Source organism: Somniosus microcephalus, chromosome 6 (genome assembly GCF_052327205.1).
Source record: "Somniosus microcephalus isolate GS21.2 chromosome 6, FLI_Smic_1.0, whole genome shotgun sequence".
Classification (NCBI taxonomy): Eukaryota; Metazoa; Chordata; class Chondrichthyes; order Squaliformes; family Somniosidae; genus Somniosus; species Somniosus microcephalus.
Window position 1 is genome coordinate 215868014 of NC_140992.1, and position 19766 is coordinate 215887779.

Consider the following 19766-nt stretch of genomic DNA (forward strand, 5'->3'; position numbering starts at 1 on the left):
ACAGTTCACAGATTCAGTCTCTGCGGGAAACAGTTCACAGATTCAGTCTCTGATCTTCTTGACTCGGTCCGGACCACGCCTCCGTGGTATAGTCGGGTCACCTTGCTAGAGGGACTCATCCCATAGTCCTTCCCTAGACTTAACAGCTTTACTTCCATCACTTCTGAACCAGCATTGCTGACTTTTTAAAACAAACAAAAAACAGTTGGATTGCCTTGGGAAATTTTCCTACCTTCCAACTGATTTGGCTCCGTTCGGGGGACCACGTGTGTGATCGGGTAGAGGTAATAATGGTTCAGATGGTTATCATCTTCTGCTTCGTCTTTTCCTTTTTTGCTTCTTGGAGACTCTCGGAGCTCCATTGTCAGCTGCCAGCTGTAACGCCACCATCTCCCTATGTTCCTTAGACTTTAAGTGATTCATCCTGATTTCGGCACTTTGGGAGTTCTCGGCACAAGCTGGGCAGACCAGGTCCTCGTAATATTCAGTGTCACTCAACAGATCATGGTAATATTCGGTGTCGTCCTGAGCTAGGCCAGCGAGAGGGTCTTCTATTTCCTCCTTACCCAGCTGGACGTTAGCCGACTTTTGTTCCAAATCCCGACATCTGTCCTGAAGAGACTTCATCATGCGTTCAGATTCATCCCGCTTTTTCTGGGCTTCCTGCAAGTCTTTTACTAATGACCTCATTTGTGATTTCAATACTTCAACTTCATTCGGAGATTGATTGATCGGACTATTCAATCCCTCTACTGAAGTAGCTGTTTCAGTATTCTGTTGTTCTACATTGCCGTGCATCAGCGTACTTTTGGCATCCAAGGGCTGTTCTGCTGCAGACTTCTCAGTCTGGGTTGCCACCTCAGCTCTTCCAATGACTTTTGAGAGCTCCCTTCCCTTTGAAGATTGAGGCTCGTATTTAAGTTTTTCCCATTTTAGAGTTTTATCCCTCAACATATGAATGAGTTGGCTGACTCTTCTGCCATCATCCCTTTTCCATTAACTGCAGGGCTGTTTAGAACCTTGCACTGGGGTCCCTTTGCTGCTTCTACTTCGCCATCATCCGCAGCCTCCACCATTCGAATTTCCACAAATGAATCGTCCGGTGATGCTGCACCCGACTTCAGTAGGAGCTCGGAATTCATGGCGACCAAATCAGCCTTTTCTGCCTGCAACCTGCTAACAAGCGCCTTCAGTTGCTGAACATCTTGCTCCACCAGATTAGAGCACGCACCTTCAGAGACCGAATCAGCTTTGATTCGTTTGGCCTCCTCGCGCAGACGGTTTGTGTGCTCCTGCTCCATTTTCACCCCCAGCTGCTTCTGTTGTCTTTCCAGATTCTCCCACTCTGTGTCCAAGAACTTTTTCATTGCTGTTGTTGTTAAGTATGTGTATTGTATTGAACAATTAACACAAAGACTTAAACGTATAACTCAAACAGGTCTTTACTGGTTGGAGGTAGGGACTGCACATAGGTCTTTACTTCATGCCCACAGGCGGGAACTGAGGGGAGATCAGTACCCACAGTACTATTTATACCCCTATGGCCAGGAGTGGTACTGCGTATCACTACGCCCTACAAGTAGTGCAGTCCTGTCCATAGGTTCAAGTAGCACACATATTACATACACAACATTCCTCCCTTCTTAGCTTTACAGTCATCTCCCCATTTAACATAACGTAATAACATATATACATATATAACTTCAGGTTTACATAACAGAATAACATAGATACATAGATAACTTCATGTCAAAACAGATCACAGATTCAGTCTCTGCGGAAAACAGTTCACAGATTCAATCTCTGTGGTGTAGTCGGTTCACGTTGCTGGAGTGACTCATTCAATAGTCCTTCCATGGATTTAACAGTTTGAACTTCCGAACTGAATTGGCTCCGTTCGGAGGGACCACGTGTGTGATCTGGTAGAGGTAATAATGGTTCAGATGGGTCATCTTCTGTTTCGACTTTTCCTTTTCTGCTTCTTGGAGACTCTCTGGGCTCCACTGTCAGCTGCCAGCTGCATGCGCAGTTCCTCCTTCTCTTCCTCCTTTTTCCGTAGTAGAGCCACCTTCTCCCGATGTTCCGTAGACTTTCGGTGCTCCTCCATGATTTCTGTATGGTGGGAATCGAAGTTACAAGTTGGGCAGGACAGGACATAGTAATATTCGGTGTCGTCCTGATCTAGGCCAGCGAGAGGGTCTTCTATTTCCTCCATACCCAGCTGGGCGTTAGCCAGCTTTTGTTCCAAGTCCAGACATCTTTCCTGAAGAGACTTCTTCATGCGTACCTCTTCATCCAGCTTTTTCTGGGCTTTCAGCAAGTCGTTTACTAATGACCTCATTTGAGATTTTACTACTTCAACTTCTTTTGGAGATTGATTGATCGGACTATTCAATCCCTCTACCGGAGCAGCTGTTTCAGCGGTCTGTTGTTCTACGTTGACGTGAGTCAGCGTACTTTTGGCATCCAAGGGCTGCTCTGTTGCAGTCATCTCAGTCTGTGTTGCCACCTCAGCTCTTCCAATAACCTTTGAGAGCTCCGAACCCCTTTCGTTTGAATATTGAAGTTCGTGTTCAAGTTTTTCCCATTTCAGAGTCCTGTCCTTCAGCATATGCAGGAGTTGGCTGACCGTTAACTCCTCTGACATCAGACATTTTGTGTGCTCCTGCTCCATTTTCTCCATCAGCTGCTTCTGTTGTCTTTCCAGATTCTCCAACTCTATATCAAAGAACTCTTTCGTTGCATTCAACTCTTGCTCAAAACGGCGAAGCATTTGTTCTAATTGCTGTTGTAGTTTGAAATGGAGTTGAGTTCGAGCCCGGTGTCCCTCAGAAGTGGGCACATCAGTAGACTTGCCAGACTCAGAATCCACAGTTAAACTATGTTGTTGTTGCTCAGTGGAATTCTGTGCTGAAACTTTGTCTTTTGCACCTGAGTTGGGCTTACCATCATCCGTTCCAGAGTCTGGGCCGACTATCTTCACCGAGTTCTCACTCGTTATTGTTTGTAGGAAATGCCAGTCCATATTCATTTTCCTAATCCACTCCCGTCCTAGTAGTGGAGGACCTCCTTTAGATATCACATATAAGTCCATTATTTGACTGTCTTCGCCCTTGTGGACCACTGCAACCTCTATTTTCCCGATGGGGTACACTCTTTGCCCCGTGTATGTTTTCAATATAATCCCCGTATCCTGTAGGGGAATATGTTGGAATAACTTTCCGTAATCTTTCTTATTTATGACCGTCAATGCCGATCCAGTGTCCAATTCCAGTTTTACTTGGACTCCTTCTATCTGAAGAGTGACCCAAATTGTCTGGAGGTCTGCACCCTTACCAGCGTTGAGTACTCTTAAGCTAGCCAGTTCATTACAGCTTAAGCTAGCCAGTTCATTACTGCTAGTGTCTGAATCGGACTCCTGTTCGGTCACCTTGTGTACCTTTGCATATTTTCCTTGCGGTGACTTCTTGTTGCTGGTCTTCTTCCCTGACCTGCATACTCTAGCTATATGTCCAAGCCTACCACAAGTTCTACATTCTTGGTTTTTAAACCAACACTGGTTCTGATCATGCGTTGTCTTTCCACAACGATAACATTTGCCAGAACTCACACCCAATTTGTGTGCACTGAGCTCCGGTGACCGTAGCTGCATTACTGCCATGCCTCTCGCTGCGGCTTCGTGTGCTGCTGCCATAGTGACCGCCTTCTCAAGCGTCAGCTCATTCTCCTCGAGCAGTCGCTTTTGTGTATCCTGTTTAAATAAACCACACACAAATTTGTCTCGTAGTGCATCTGTCAGTCCCGTTCCAAACTGGCAATATTTCGCTAATTTACGCAATTCCAGCAAATATTCAGCATTGCTTTCATGCTGTAGCTGCCTTCTGTCATAAAATTTAAATCGTTCCGCTAGCATCAGCGGCGTGGGGTTTAGATGATCTTTCAGGACAGTAACAATCTCATCGAACGTCTTATCCGTCGGTTCATCTGGTGATAACAGGTGTTTCAATTGCCCGTATGTCTTCGCACCCATTAAATTTAATAATGTTAGAGCTTTATCTTGGTCACGAATTTTATTGGCCTTACAATAATTTTTTACTCTTTCAACATATATGGCCCAATCTTCGAGGTCACTATCAAAGGTGCTAATATTCCCGTGTTTAGGCATTGTAGATTTGCAATTTCTCAGATTTTATTTTCTTTACTTGTCATCAAAGATGGCGGCTTCCCGCTCTTGCCGTCGTCCTCCGCCCACAAAATGGCGGTTTTCCCACGCTTGGCGGTCTTCACCCGTCCCCCGACGCCGTCTCCCTTCAGCCCCCGAGTGCGGCCCTTATCTTCGCCGCGATCGCCCGAGTGCGGCCCTTATCAACGGATGCGATCGCTGGATCGCGAAGTGGCTCCCGACCGAAGCGGCTCTCGGCCCTTATCTTCTGTGCGATCGATAGCCCGCGCTGTGCACCGCGGCTCTCGCACCTTGAGCTTCTGCAGCCGCCGCGCCTTTCAGTCCGAGTGCGGCCCTTATCTTTGGTCCCGATCGCTGGCCCGCACTGCGCCTCGCACTTGAAGCGGCTCCCGGCCTCTGGCTCACCCGCTCGTGCGGCTCTTGCTCGCTCCCTCCCGGGCTCTGGCTTACCCACGAGGTTATGGAGGCTTCAGGGTCCTAATGCCTGTCGCTTCCAGTCGCTGGAAGCTGTCAGGATTTCTGCTGCCCTTCAGTTTTGAGTGGGGTGTTGAGGATTGAAACCTCTCTTCAACATCCTGTCTTTGGACGAAGCCGCCGTGGAATAACTGCCGCAGGGTTCGAACCGACTCGTCGCCAGTGTTAAGTATGTGTATTGTATTGAACAATTAACACAAAGACTTAAACGTATAACTCAAACAGGTCTTTACTGGTTGGAGGTAGGGACTGCACATAGGTCTTTACTTCATGCCCACAGGCGGGAACTGAGGGGAGATCAGTACCCACAGTACTATTTATACCCCTATGGCCAGGAGTGGTACTGCATATCATTACGCCCTACAAGTAGTGCAGTCCTGTCCATAGGTTCAAGTAGCACACATATTACATACACAACAGTTGTCTCTTGCTCAAGACGGCAACTCAATTATTCTAATTGCTGTTGTAATTTGAAATAAAGTTGAGTTTGAGCTCGGTGTTCCTCAGTAATGTATATGTCTGTAAACTGGACAGACTCAGAATTCTCTGTCAAACTATGTTGTTGTTGTTCAGTGGAATTCTGTTCTGAAACGTTGTTCTCCTCTGGAGCATAAGCCTTTATGCACGCCTTCGTTTTTCCAACCTCAGTCAGCAAGTTCATTTTAGACTTGTCTTTCATACTTGGGCTGGTCTCATCGTCATCCGTTTCAGAGTCTGAGCTGATTGTCTGCACCGAGTCCTCACTCGTTATTGCTTTTAGGTAGTGCCATTCCATGTCTATTTTCTTGATCCACTCCCGTCCTAGAAGTGGTGGTCCTCCCTCAGGTAGTACATATAAGTCCATTCCTGGGTGTTCTTTGCCCCTGTCTCTCACCTTGACTCTTATCTTCCCCATGGGGTATACTTTATGCCCCATGTATGTCTGCAATACAAACTTGGTATCTCTCAAGGGTATGTGTGAGAATAGCTGGTTGTAATCCCTTCGATTTATGACTGATAGGGCTGATCCAGTGTCCAACTCCATTTTCACTTGGACTCCGGCTATTTTTAGCATGACCCAGATAGTTTGTAGGTCAGCTTTCTTACTCACATTGTGAATTCTCAGACTACCCAGTTCCTGGCCGTTTGGGTCTGAATCCGAATTCTGTTCGTCTGAACTCTTCTCAGCCACCTTGTGTACTTTGTTGTACTTTCCCTGTGATGGCTTTTTTTGGTTGTTGGTCTTCTTTCCTGACCGGCATACTTTAGCTATGTGACCCAGTTTGCCACATTTTCTACATTCCTGGTTTTTAAACCAGCATTGGTTCTGGTCGTGTGTTGTCTTCCCACAACGATAACATTTCGTTGTACCCGAAGTAATTTGATCCACACTGAGTACCGCTGCCTTTAGCTGCATTTCTGCAGTTCCTTTCGCTGCGGCTTCGTGCGATGCTGCAATAAGGACAGCCCTCTCAAGTGTAAGGTCGTTCTCTTCGAGTAGTCGCTTTTGCGTTCCTTCCTTCGACAGCCCGCACACGAACTTGTCTCGCAATGCCTCTGTCAGATTTCCTCCAAACTGGCAGTATTTCGCTAGTCTACGCAGTTCGACCAAGTATTCCGCGTTGCTTTCCTCTTTCCGTTGCGTTCTCGCATAAAATTTGAATCGTTCCGCCAACATCGGCGGTGTGGGGTTCAAGTGATCCTTCAGAACAGCAACAATATTATCGAAAGTCTGATCCGCCGGTTTAGCTGGTGATAGAAGATGCTTCAATAACCCGTATGTCTTCGCGCCCATCGAGCTTAGCAAGGTTATAGCTTTATCATCATCTTCTATTTTATTGGCCTCACAATATATCTCAATACGTTCTACGTACGTGGCCCAATCTTCCACCTCGGCATCGAAGTTGTTGATGTTACCATGCTTAGGCATCTTCACTATCTCTCACTATCTTTCTGCGAAACAACAGGATTTCTCTTTAACTTTTTAACTTTTTCTTTTTTTTCCAAAAATGGCGGTTTCCCGCGCTTGTCTTCTTCCCCGCCTACTGGCAAAATGGCGGTTTCCCGCGCTTGTCTTCTTCCCCCCTACTGGCAAAATGGCGGTTTCCCGCTCCTGACTTCTTCCTCTGGTGGGAGGGGTAAGCTTTGCCCTCGGGCGACGACCGCTGGTTTACGGGGTTTGTAGCCTGTGCGCCGGCTTCAGTTTATTCTGAAGCGCGCGCTAGAAAAGCCGATCGCGTTCCTTGTTCCCCCCCCCTTCTTCTTTTCGGCAGGGGCAACCGGCGCTGGGGACAACCAGTTGGCGTCGGACAGATCCAGCTCCTGGTCCTTCACGGCAGCTGCTGCAAGCCGCTGGCCGGAACCTCGCTCGGTCTCTCTCTCAGGCTCTGTCTCTCCCGCTCGCGCGGCTCTCGCTCGCTCTCTCTCGGGCTCTGTCTCTCCCGCTCGCTCGGCTCTCGCTCGCTCTCTCTCGGGCTCTGTCTCACCCGCTCGCGCGGCTCTCCCTCAACAGCTTTAAACACCTCTCCCAGACCTCCCGCAGTCTGGTCCTTTCCTCCCCGGCTGCGGCTGATTCTTCGCGGGTTATTTAGTTATTTATTTATTTATTGCCTCCGCGCCTTATGATCCCGGTCGCAGCGCCTCGCGGCCTCGGTAGGTGCCCGGCCTTTTTCGCTCCAATCGCGCCTCCCAGCCCTCTCGCAGTCCGGTGCTTTCCTCCCCGGCTGCGGCTGAGTTCTCCGTGGCTTATTTATTTTTATATCTTCCCGCGCTTTACGATCCCGGTCGCAGCGCCTCGTGGTCGCGGTAGTTGTCCGGCCTTTTTTGCCGTCGCGGTCTAGCCGTCTCACAACGCTCCCCAGCCCGCTTGTACCGCGGCTTCCGTGCTCCACGCTGCCCCGTCTCAGCGCCTCTGGGCCCGACTTCTGTCCGGCTCCTTTCCCCCTCGACCGTGGTCGAGTTCACTGCCCTTATCCTCCGTTTATTTTTTTTAAATTTTCCCTTTACTCACAGTCACCGTGGCCGACTTGCTTCTCGTGTTGATCGGCTCACTCACCACCGTGGCAGAAGGGACAATCCGTGCCTGTTGCTGATGGAAGACTTCGTGTTTGAAATCTTCCTCCTTTCTTGGTCTGCAGACTCGAGTTTTCTCTCAGCAAAACGACGAGGGCGGGTGCCTCTTTTCGACGCTCATTTACTTCTTCAGAAGTATTGTTGCCACAGGGTAAGATCGAACTCGTCGCCACTGTAAAGTCTGTGGGTTGTATAGCGAAGTAATACACAGACTACAAGAGTAACTTAAACAGGACTTTACTATTCGAAGGTCAGGGCGAATCTGCCCAATAAATTCTGCCACAGCACTTATATACCGGTGTGGTCACCGTCGGTATTACAGTATACAGCAGCCAGGATAAAGTAGTGCCACACCTAAAATAGTTCTCTTAAAGGTGGACGGTTACATACAATAGTCCTCTTAAAGGTAGAACAGTTACATACACTACAGTTAATAAAAAAATATATTTTTGAAAAGCACTTTTTTAATACTTGTGATGGGTGTTAATTTGTGTTCTTTGACAGATCAGGCAATCTGGCTGTTCTGGTTGGGACAGTGTTCTCATGGTCTGGAGGGAAGGGATGAGGAGAAGATGCATTTATTCCCCCTGAGATACCTGCTTGAGTTATCAGGACTGGATTTTGGGCAGACATTCTTGATTTTCTGATATATAAGCTGCAATCTGCTGATACATTAATCTTCATCTGAATGGTCTATTTATGGGTTTTGTTTAAGCAAATTGTACCCGGAAAAATAAATGTACAGATGATGTCTTATGGGTGTGAATGCAAATAACAGGTAATGATGCTTTTGTCTTGGTTAAATACAAAACTGGCTCTGTGCCTATTTCCTCAACTATTGACTCCCCTCCCCCAAATGTAGACAGCCATTAGTACCTCCGCTCGAAGAAGGCAAGTTAACTGAAATCAGCATGGTTGTCATTTAATGTTCCTTACAAATAAATTGTCTCCTCCCTGGTGGATGTAAATTAGTTCCAAGTTTCACATGCAGCAGACGCATAGCTAAAATTGGTCTTATGTATAGGCAAGAGGCTTTTTAACTGTGATATATTACACTCTAAACACTTAAAATGATGGGGAATAAACTGTTCTGTGAAGAGTTACTCACTTGAAATGTTAACGTGTTTTTTTACAGACATTGACTGACCTGTGTATTTCCACCATTTTCTGGTTTTATTTCAGATTTCCATCATTGACAGTTTTGATGCTGGATTCAAGGTGTGCACATCTGGGATTTACTTTAATTGCACTGACCTAGTCTAAGAGTTAAATGCATTTGCAGCTTTGAGTCACAGCACTGACTGACACTGAATCTGATAACTGCACCTGTGACTTGGTTACTGCCTGGCTCATTACAGTATATTAAAAAAAACTCTCCTGTATCAGGTATTTTCACATTCATAGCTGGGGTGGTGAGTTGTAGTCTTACTTTTTAAGTGTTGCTGTTATTCAGTTGGAAGAGTTATCCTATGAGAACCTGTTTGTAATTCAGGTACTAAACAAGTGCAGTGTAGACTATAGGGTAGAGATCCAACCTGCTGCCCGGGCATAAAGCCTTCTACAACAAGCACTGATCTGCAATGCCAGTTATGTGCATGGATGGCAAGTTGAAAATCAACCCTTGTGGGCTGAATTTTAACACCCAAAAATGGGTGGTTTGGGGTCGGGTCATGTTAAAAAATTTTAAATCTGAAACCCGACCACAACCCGTCTCCAACCCTCCCACTTCCGGGTTTAACGGAGGCGGGACAAGGGGCGGGCAGCCAACCTACTCCCAGGAGGTGGGTTGGCAATTTAAATATGTTAATGAGGCTGGCAGCCTCTTACTTAACCTGCATTGCCGGTTTTACAGTGGCCGGTTGAGTTTCCCAGGCCTCGGGAAAACCGACAGCTGAAGGGAGGCGAGGACAGCTTCACGGAGAAGGTAAGTGCCTTTCCAGCACTGCTTGTGGGCCAGGAGGAGCAGGAGTGCTTCCCCCAGCCCCCAAGCTCCCCCCCCCCATCAGAACCCCACCCTCATACACAGACCCCCAGGATCAGACCCACCGTAAATCAAATCAAATCAAATCAACTTTTATTGTCATTGTTAGTGCACAAGTGCAGTACAACGAAATGTAGGCTTGCGGCTCCCGAGAGTGTACAATTTGGATTAGGACACATTGGGCTAGATTTTCAGTTGCTTGCGCCAGCAGTTAGCGCCTTAAGAGAAGTGATTTCCGGGCGCTATGCGTGTAGCGCCCGGGCGCAGCGCAGTTTGCGCCCCGCCCCAAATTAAGTTGCCCGTTAGCGCCGGCGCAAAGTTTAGCGCCCGCCCGGATGCGCGCGCAGAAAATGACGTCACATCCTCGTGCAACGCCCTTTGGCCGCCCCGATTGCAAACTTCAGTCGGACCGCCCCATTGTGCGGCGGGCGGCCGGAGCGTTTGGAAAAAGGAACGCAACACAACCAGCGCGGGCCCCGGGGGGCGCTAATTAAAGGGAACGTCCTCTCCAGTATAAAGGCCATCCTTTTTTCAGAAAACAGTCTTGTGCAACGCATTTCTGGAGACACAACAAGGAGGATAGCTAACTGGTTTCAAGCAGCAAGAGCCAGGTATTTTTGGACTCAGGCAACAGCGCTGCAAGTGGCCATTTGGAAATTAGAGTGTTTGCCAGGATTTGATGGGGGTTGCATGGGGTGCCAACGCGGAGCTGCAGCTCCATGTCCGTAGGGCTCGCAGACGCATTGTGAGAGGGGCAGCCCTGGCTAGAGGCAGAGGGGGCTACAGGCGTCGGCCACGTAGGCCTTACCCAGTCAGGCTATACCGCCAGCAGCGCTCCTACCTAAACATGAGTGCCGCGCGATGTGTTAAAAGGCTCCGATTCCGAAAGGGGGTGATTGCAGAGATCTGCCACCTGCTTCGCCGAGATCTGCGGCCAAAGCTCAGGTGCAGGACGTCTCTGTCGGTGGAAGTGAAGGTGACAGTGGCATTGAACTTCTATGCCACCGGCTCCTTCCAATACGCTGCTGGGGACATAGCAAACATCTCCCAGTACGGCGCGCATCGCTGCATCCGCCAGGTGACCGAAGCACTGTTCAGAAGGAGAAGCCAATTCATCTCCTTCCCCATGGCCCTGGAGAGCCAGCATCAGCGCGCATTGGGATTTTCCAGACTCGGGGAATTCCCCTTGGTGCAGGGCGCCATTGACTGTACGCATGTGGCTTTGCGGGCCCCTCTGGAGCATGGCGAGCAGTATCGCAACAGGAAGGGCTACCATTCTCTGAATGTGCAGCTGGTCTGTGACCACAAGCAGCGCATCATGGCAGTCAATGCCAGCTTCCCAGGCAGCAGCCACGATGCCTTTATCCTGCGGCAGAGTACTGTGCATGACATGTTCCAGGCACAGCCTCCCCCAAGAGGATGGCTACTCGGGGACAAAGGCTATCCTTTGTGCACCTGGCTCATGACCCCGCTCCGCGCGCCCAGGACCGCTGCTGAAGAGGCCTACAACGAGAGCCATCAAACCACCCGCAACATCATCGAGCTAACTATTGGGGTCCTCAAGCAGCGGTTCCGCTGCCTTGATCGCTCCAGAGGAGCTCTCCAGTATTCGCCGGACCGGGTCTCCCAATTTGTGGTGGTTTGCTGCATGCTACACAACCTGGCTATCCGCAGGACTCAGGCACTGCCACCTGACGTTGGACCAGCACCTCAGGAGGAGGAGCAGGAGGAGCATGAGGAGGAGGAGGAGGAGGAGCAGGAGTACGTTCCCAGGAGGGAGCGACCAGGGCCAAGGGCCGCACGACGCCACCTTATTACACGGTACTTCTAAGCCCCCTGTCAGGGAATGGCCAGGGGCCATGAGGGAAGATGAATGCAGCCGCTCCGCAAGCCCTCAGCCGGCGAAGCCAACAAACACTAAGAAGAACAACCATGGAGACTGCATGAATAAAGATAATTTTTTATTACACAAAAATGAAAAGCCCTTCCCACATGAATCCCCAAAAACAATAAACGGGCCCCACAAAAAGCCCAACAAACGACTCACTCCCACAAACTGGGGAGGAGCCACTCCACCTTTATTGAAACCGGGCCTCAACGTCGGCCTAACGCAAAAAAAAAGCCCTCCAAAAGCACAACCATGGGCAAAATAAAGATGGACACCGCCATATTAAAGGAAAGCTGGCCACACCCTCTACTGAGTGGCCCGCGAGGGCGAGACCTTGGCCAGCATTTTGCCTCCCCTGCCCTGCCTGCTGCTCCTTCGCAAGCTCTGCCCAGTGGCTGCTGCGAGGCTGGGGGAAGGCGCCTGAGGCTCAGATGCCCTTCCGCCAAATGCCGCTGGGGGGCGGCCTACACGGCGTTTGGGCCTCGAGGGGCCGTCTCCTGAGTGGCGCACCTGAGCCTGGCCACCATCAGCTGCAGCCGCTTGCCCTTGACGCCCCAGAGGGGGAATGGCGGCGACGGATGGCGCAATGTGGGCCAGCTGGCGTCTGGGATGCGCTGGCTGGTGCTGTGGCGCGGTGGCACTCGGCCGGGCCCGCACTGCAGGATCCGCAGCAATCAGCCGACGGCCGGCTTGCTGGGATGGTCCAGCGCGGCGCCTGCCCTGGCGATGCCTGCCTGAGACAGCGCGTGTGGCAGCAGTGAGTGGCCCTGTGGTCCTGGTGTGCGCGCGCATCACATCCGCCAGGGTCTTGACGGCATCAGTTAGCATGCGGCCAGTCGCGGCAGTTGCTGCCCCGAACTCGCGCACACTGGTCGCCAGCGACTCGATGGCCTCAGGCATGCGCCCCACCACGCTCATGAGCTCCGTGTGGCGCCGGTCCGAGTCGTCGGCCATCTGATCGAGCTTCCGCACCTCCTCCGAAGTGAAGGTGTCCGGACTGGAGTCGCGACTCTCCCGCTGGGGAGGAGGGGGCCGAACTAGGGGACCCTTGCCGCGTTGGTGACGGCGAGTGTGCCGAGCAGCAGCACTCCCCTCTGATCCTTCCCCCCTTTGGGGGGAAGGCCGCGGGCCACGCGCACGGCTGCTGGGTGGCTGGACGCCACTGGTCCCAGAAGCTGCATTGCCCTGCAACAGTTCCTCCAGGCACTCGTCCAGTGAGGAGGTGTCAAGCATTTCCTCCTCTCCTGCGGGACGTGACTGTTCCCCCGAAGGTCCGGCTTGCTCCTCCTCCTCCTCCTGGTTGGAGGTGCTGTCACTGGCAGCCTCAGGGTCCTGGTCGTCACCAGCTGAAAGCAGGAATGCACAAGAGTAGCTTCAGAGTGAGGAGACGGCGTCAGCGAGGGAGTTAGGACTGGTGGGATTCAGCGCATTGGTGGGACAGTGGCAAAGGAGGTAGCTCGGATGGGCCAGTGCGACGCGAGAGGGCCAAAAGGCGAGGTCCTTACCATTGCCGGGCAGTGGAGGGTCGGATACACCGCACGCTGTGGGGACAATCACACGGGCTCCCATGAGCACACACACGCGCTCCTCCAGCCGAGTGAGCTTCTGCAGCTTGGCGCGGCCACCCCTGGCACGGGCCTGGCGATTAAACGCTACTTTAGCCTGCAAGAGAAAGGACGGGCTGTAAGTGCGCAGTGAAGCCCTGATGTAGTGTGCACTGCCTCCCATGGTGGAATAGCTTGGACAGAGTGAAGCCCTGATGTAGTGTGCACTGCCTCCCATGGTGGAATAGCTTGGACAGAGTGAAGCCCTGATGTACTGTCCACTGCCTCCCATGGTGGAATAGCTTGGCCAAAGTGTAGAGTGCCGAATGGCCATTTGATGCTCATGACTGTCCCAATGCTGCTGGCTGAGGGCTGGCCAAAAGGACTTTCAGGTCCCTTTGCCCATCATGTCAGGTGTACATGCAAGAATGAGGAGGAGACTGGAAAGGCTACTCACCCTCACAATCCTGGTCAGATCGTTGTATTTCTTACGGCATTGTTTGTGGGTCCTGGGGGCCTCGCCGGTGAACGTCACCCTCTGGGCGATCTGCTTCCAGGCTTTGGTGTAGTCGTGGTGGGTTGGATTCCTCCCACTCTCTGGAAACAAGATCTTGCGCCTCACCTCCAGAGCTGTGACCATTATGTCCAGATCACCCTCTGAGAAGCGCAGGGCACGCTGACGGGCCTTCTCTGGCGTTGCCATGACTCCCTGGGGCTGAGCAGTAGTGTTGAGGCCTCTTTGCAAGGCTGCAGTGTGCAGGGCGTGGCAGCAGACCAATTCGTCCCTTCCCCCTTTAAGAGCTGGTCGGCACCACGGGGTCTGCTGTCAGTGCAAAAATGACCGCACCCGTGCTGCGCCCCGCCTGGGCGCTATCCCTCTGGACCGCCGGCTTAGCGCCTAAAGAGAGTAGTGGAACGCCTCTTTTAGCGCTCCACCAACCTCTTAGGGCGAAGCCACTGAATTCCCGGCAACGGGGCGCTACTTTGGGGCGGGCGCTAACTTCGGGCGGGCGCTAAAGCTAGCGCCCCAAAACTGCCTATACTGAAAATCTAGCCCTTAAACATTTCAACATACATTTGTACATATATATTAGCATAAATATGACCATAATAAAGTGCATCGGCAGATGTGCAGGCTTTATGTTAAGTCTGGGTGTTATATTGAGAATTACTACACAGACCACAAGAGTAAACTTTAACAGGTCTTTACTAGTCGAAGGTCAGGGCGGAACTGCCCAATAAATCATTACACAGCACTTATATACCGGTGTGGTCACCACCGGTATTACAGTATACAGCAGCCAAGATAAAGTAGTGCAACTCTTAAAATAGTTCTCTTAAAGGTGGAATGGTTACATACACCACAATCCTCCCTTTTTAGCTTAACAGTATATATATTCCCCATTAACATAAAATAATAACATATATACACAACTTCATGTACCACAGTTCACAGATTCAGTCTCTCTGGAGGCTTCCTGACTCGGTCCGGATAACGCCTCGGTGGTGTAGTAGTTTTCGGTGGTGTAGTAGGTTCTTTTGGTAAGGTCGATTCGGCTTGAATGCCAGTGTCGGGTTCATCTGATTCCAGTATCACCGGATCGGAGGTAGATACTATGGGTATCTCTGCTTCATCATTAGGCGTATAGAGTTGTGGAGTAGGTTGTCCCTTTTCGGATGACTCTATGATCTGGTCAACATGGCGCCTTATTATGCTTTCACCAATGTCCACGGTATACAACAGCGGTCCTAGTCGTGTGCAAATAGTTCCAGGCTGCCATTTCTCGGTACGGTAGTCCCGGGCCAAAACTTGTTGACCTATCTGGAAGGTTCTAGTTGGCCTTTCATTCATGCCTTGAAATTGCCGGTTCTCTACGTCCCTTCTGATGTTTGGCTTGATCAAATCCAGCCGGCATCTTAGTCTTCTATTGAAAAACATCATGGCGGGAGTTTGGTTTGTAACCGCATGTGTTGCATTCCTGTATGCCAACAAGAAGTTATCTACCTTATGTTGTAGATTTATGTCTTCATTACCCATGGCCTTTATGGCCTTCTTGAAGGTCTGGACAAACCTTTCAGCTAATCCATTGGTGGCGGGATGGTATGGGGCGGACGTGTAGTGCTTAACCCCATTGTTTTTTAAGAACTTCCTGAATTCTTCGGACACAAATTGCGGTCCATTATCAGAACAGATCTGTTCCGGCAGCCCATTCCTGGCAAATATGGTCCTTAATACTGTGATGGTTTTTTCCGTGGTGGTGGAGGACATCTTTATTACCTCCGGCCACTTGGAGTGTGCATCCACCGCGATTAAGAACATTGAGTCCATAAATGGACCAGCAAAGTCGATATGTACCCTTTGCCATGGAGATGAGGGCCACTCCCATGGATGTAGAGGGGCTTGTGGTGGGGCGTTTTGGACCTTCTGGCATCCTAGACAGCTCTTGGTCATTTCTTCGATGTCTCCATCGATACCTGGCCACCACACAAACGCTCTGGCTAGGTTCTTCATTTTTACTCCACCCAGATGCCCCTCGTGAAGCTCCTTTAGCACTTTATGCTGGAGTTTGGGTGGAATCACCACTCTGGATCCACACATCAAAGTTCCTCGGCACACTGACAGCTGCTCTCTTCTTTGCGAGAATGCTGGCAACAGTGGTTCGCCATGTGCTGGCCATCCCTTCACCGTTAAATCGTAGACTCGTGAGAGAGTCGGGTCATTTCTCGTTTCCTTTTCGATGGTAGAATTTGTTACTGGTAGACATTCCACTATGGTTGAGTGGAACATCTCCACTGGGTCCACTGTAGGCGCCTCTTCTACCGTTGGCAACGGTAGGCGCGATAAACCATCAGCATTCCCGTGCTGTTTTGATCCTTTGTATTCTATGTCATATTGGTGTGCCCCTAGGAAAAGGGACCACCTCTGTAGCCTTTGCGCTGTCATAATGGAAACGCCCTTTTTAGGGTTGAATATGGATACCAACGGCTGGTGGTCTGTCAGCAGTGTAAATTTCTGGCCCTGCAGGTAATGGTTAAACTTCTTTACTCCCCACACTAGGCTGAGAGCCTTCCTATCTATCTGAGCATAGTTGCGCTCAGCGGAGGTCAATGATCTGGATGCAAATGCGACTGGCCTTTCCGAGCCACTTGGCAACTTGTGTGAGAGTACTGCTCCAATACCGTAAGGAGAAGCATCACAAGCTAAACGAATAGGTAGCGTTGGGTTGAAGTGAGCCAACACTTCCTCTGAGGTGATCAATGCCTTGCTTTTGCGAAAGGGCTTCTTACAGTCCTCGCTCCACTTCCATGGTACTTCTTTCTGCAAAAGAGCATTCAGCGGGTGCAGCACCGTGGATAGATTTGGCAGAAACTTATGGTAATAGTTAATCAACCCTAGGAACGACCTCAACTAGGATACATTTTCCGGAGCGGGAGCCTTCACAACAGCTTCGATCTTGTCAGGTGACTTGTGCAGCCCCTCCTGGTCAATGACATGACCACAGTACGAGATCCGTTTCTGAAAGAACTCACATTTCTGGCGATTAACTCGAAGGCCATATTCCTTCAACCTGGTGAGCACCAGTTTCAAATTTGCAAGGTGTTCCTCATCGTCATCTCCTGTAATCAGGATATCGTCCAAGTAACATTGAGTGCTTGGAATTCCCTGTAATACCTGCTCCATGGCCCTCTGCCAAATTGCTGGAGCCGAAGCCACTCCAAAAACCAGTCTATTATATCGATACAAGCCTCTGTGCGTATTGATTGTGAGATACTGGCGCGACTCTTCCTCAACTTCCATCTGTAAGTACGCTTGCGCCAGGTCTATCTTGGTGAAGTGTTTCCCGCCAGACAATGAAGCAAAGATATCCTCAATCCGCGGAAGCGGATATTGCACCGTGTGAAGCATCGGATTAACTGTGATCTTGAAGTCTCCACAGATGCGGACCTTCCCCGGTTCCCCTGGCTTGTTACTCGATGAACGCTTCATGACGGGAACAATGGGCATGGCCCACTCACTCCAGTCCACCTTAGACAGTACTCCTGAACGTTCAAGCCCTTCCAGCTCAGCTTCCACAGCAGGTCGTATCGCATAAGGTACCGGTCTGGCTTTGAAAAATTTTGGGTTTGCATGTTCTGCAATCTTGATTTTTGCCTTAATTCCTCTCAGTGTTCCCAGTCCCTGTTGGAACACCTCCTTAGCTTCATCCAATATTCTGGACAATCGTTCCGGTTTGACATCTTTCTTTCCGGAATCTACCGTTATTGCATTTAGGGAGTGCCAGTCCATATTTATTTTCCTGATCCACTCCCGTCCCAGAAGTGGTGGACCTCCCTCAGGTAGTACATATATGTCCATTCCTTGGTGTTCTTTGCCCTTGTGTACCACCTTGACTTTTATCTTTCCGATGGGGTATACTTTTTGCCCCGTGTATGTCTGCAATACTATCTCCGTCTCCCGTAGGGGAATATGTGTGAATAACTTTTTGTAATATTGCTTATTCATGACCGTCAACGCCGATCCGGTGTCCAATTCCATCTTCACTTGGACTCCTGCTATCTGAAGTGTGACCCAGATAGTTTGTCGGTCAGCTTCCTTACTCACATTGTGAATTCTCAGACTACCCAGTTCCTTGCTGTTGGAGTCTGAATCCGAATTCTGTTCATCCGAACTCTTCTCAGCCACCTTATGTACCTTTCTGCACTTTTCCTGCGGTGACTTTTTGTTGCTGGTCTTCTTTCCTGACCGGCATACTTTAGCTATGTGACCAAGCTTGCCACATTTTCTACATTCCTGGTTTTTAAACCAGCATTGGTTCTGATCGTGTGTTGTCTTTCCACAACGATAACATTTCGTTGTACCCAAAGCCATTTGATCTACGCTGAGTACCGCTGCCTTCAGCTGCATTTCCGCAGTGCCTCTCGCTGCGGCTTCGTGCGATGCTGCAATAGTGACAGCCTTATCAAGTGTAAGATCACTCTCTTCAAGCAGCCGCTTTTGTGTTCCTTCTTTCGACAATCCACACACGAATTTGTCTCTCAGTGCCTCTGTCAGACTTTCCCCAAACTGACAGTATTTCGCTAGCTTACGTAGTTCAATTAAATACTCCGCGTTGCTTTCCTCTTTCAGTTGCGTTCTCGCATAAAATTTAAATCGTTCCGCTAACATCAGCGGTGTGGGGTTCAAATGATTTTTCAGAACAGCAACAATTTTAGCGAAGGTCTGATCCGTCGGTTTAGCTGGTGATAGAAGATGCTTCAATAGCCCGTATGTCTTCGCACCCATTGAGTTTAGTAAGGTTAGTGCTTTATCTTCATCTGATATTTTATTTGCCTTACAATATATCTCTATGCGTTCTACATACGTGGCCCAATCTTCAACATCGGGATCGAAATCATTGATGTTACCACGCTTAGGCATCCTCGCAACCTTCTTGAGAAACAAAAAGAAATTTTTCTTTTATTTTTTTTCCAAAATGGCGGTTTCCCACACTTGTCTTCTTCCCCCGCCTATGAAAATGGCGGCTTCCCGCATTTGCCTTTCTCCCCCGCTGGCTGTAATGGCAATTGCCGTATTGCTGCGTTCGCCCTCCCCAGCGGTTTTCAAATCGTGCGGTCCTTTCCCCCGGCTGCGGCTGAGTTCTCCGCGTTTTAAAAAAAAAAAAAATTCTCCCGCGCCTTACGCTGACCCGGTCGCTTCGCCTCGTGGCCTCGGTAGCTGCCCGGCCTTTCTCACCAGTCGCGGTCGAGCTCTCTCTCGACGCTGTTGCGTCTCCCAGCCCGCTTGCAGCCCGGTCTTTTACACCGGCTGCGTTTGCATTCACTGCGGCTCCCGTGCGTCTCAGCGCCTCTGGCCCCGACTTTTTACCGCGGCTCCCGTGCCTACGCTGCCCCAGTCTCAGCGCCTCTGGCCCCGACTTCTGTCCGGCTCTTTTCCCCGGCCGTGGTCGAGTTCTCCGCCCTTATATCCTCCGTTTTTCCCTCCCCTACTTCACAGCCAACGTGGCCGACTTGCTTCTCGTCGCTGATCGGCTTACCCACCACCGTGATAGAAGGGATGATCACTGCCTGTTGCTGATGGAAGGCTTCGTGTCAGAATTCTTCCTTTGCTCTGCAGACCCGAGTCTTTTCTCAGCAGAATGATGAGGGCGGATGCCTCCTCTCGACGCCCGTTAAACTGCCTTGGATGTATCTCTGCCGCAGGGTAAGATCGTACTCGTCGCCACTGTTAAGTCTGGGTGTTATATTGAGAATTACTACACAGACCACAAGAGTAAACTTTAACAGGTCTTTACTAGTCGAAGGTCAGGGCGGAACTGCCCAATAAATCATTACACAGCACTTATATACCGGTGTGATCACCACCGGTATTACAGTATACAGCAGCCAAGATAAAGTAGTGCAACTCTTAAAATAGTTCTCTTAATGGTGGAACGGTTACATACACCACACTTTAGTGTTTATTTGTGGAGTTCAGTAGGATGACAGCCCTGGGAAAGAAGCTGTTCCTAAATCTGGTCGTACGGGTGCGAATGCATCTGTAGCGTCTTCCAGATGGTAGGAGGGCGAACAGACTGTGGCTGGGGTGGGTAGGGTCTTTGATGATGGACCGTGCCCTCCGTAGGCAGCGTTTCTGATATATATGTT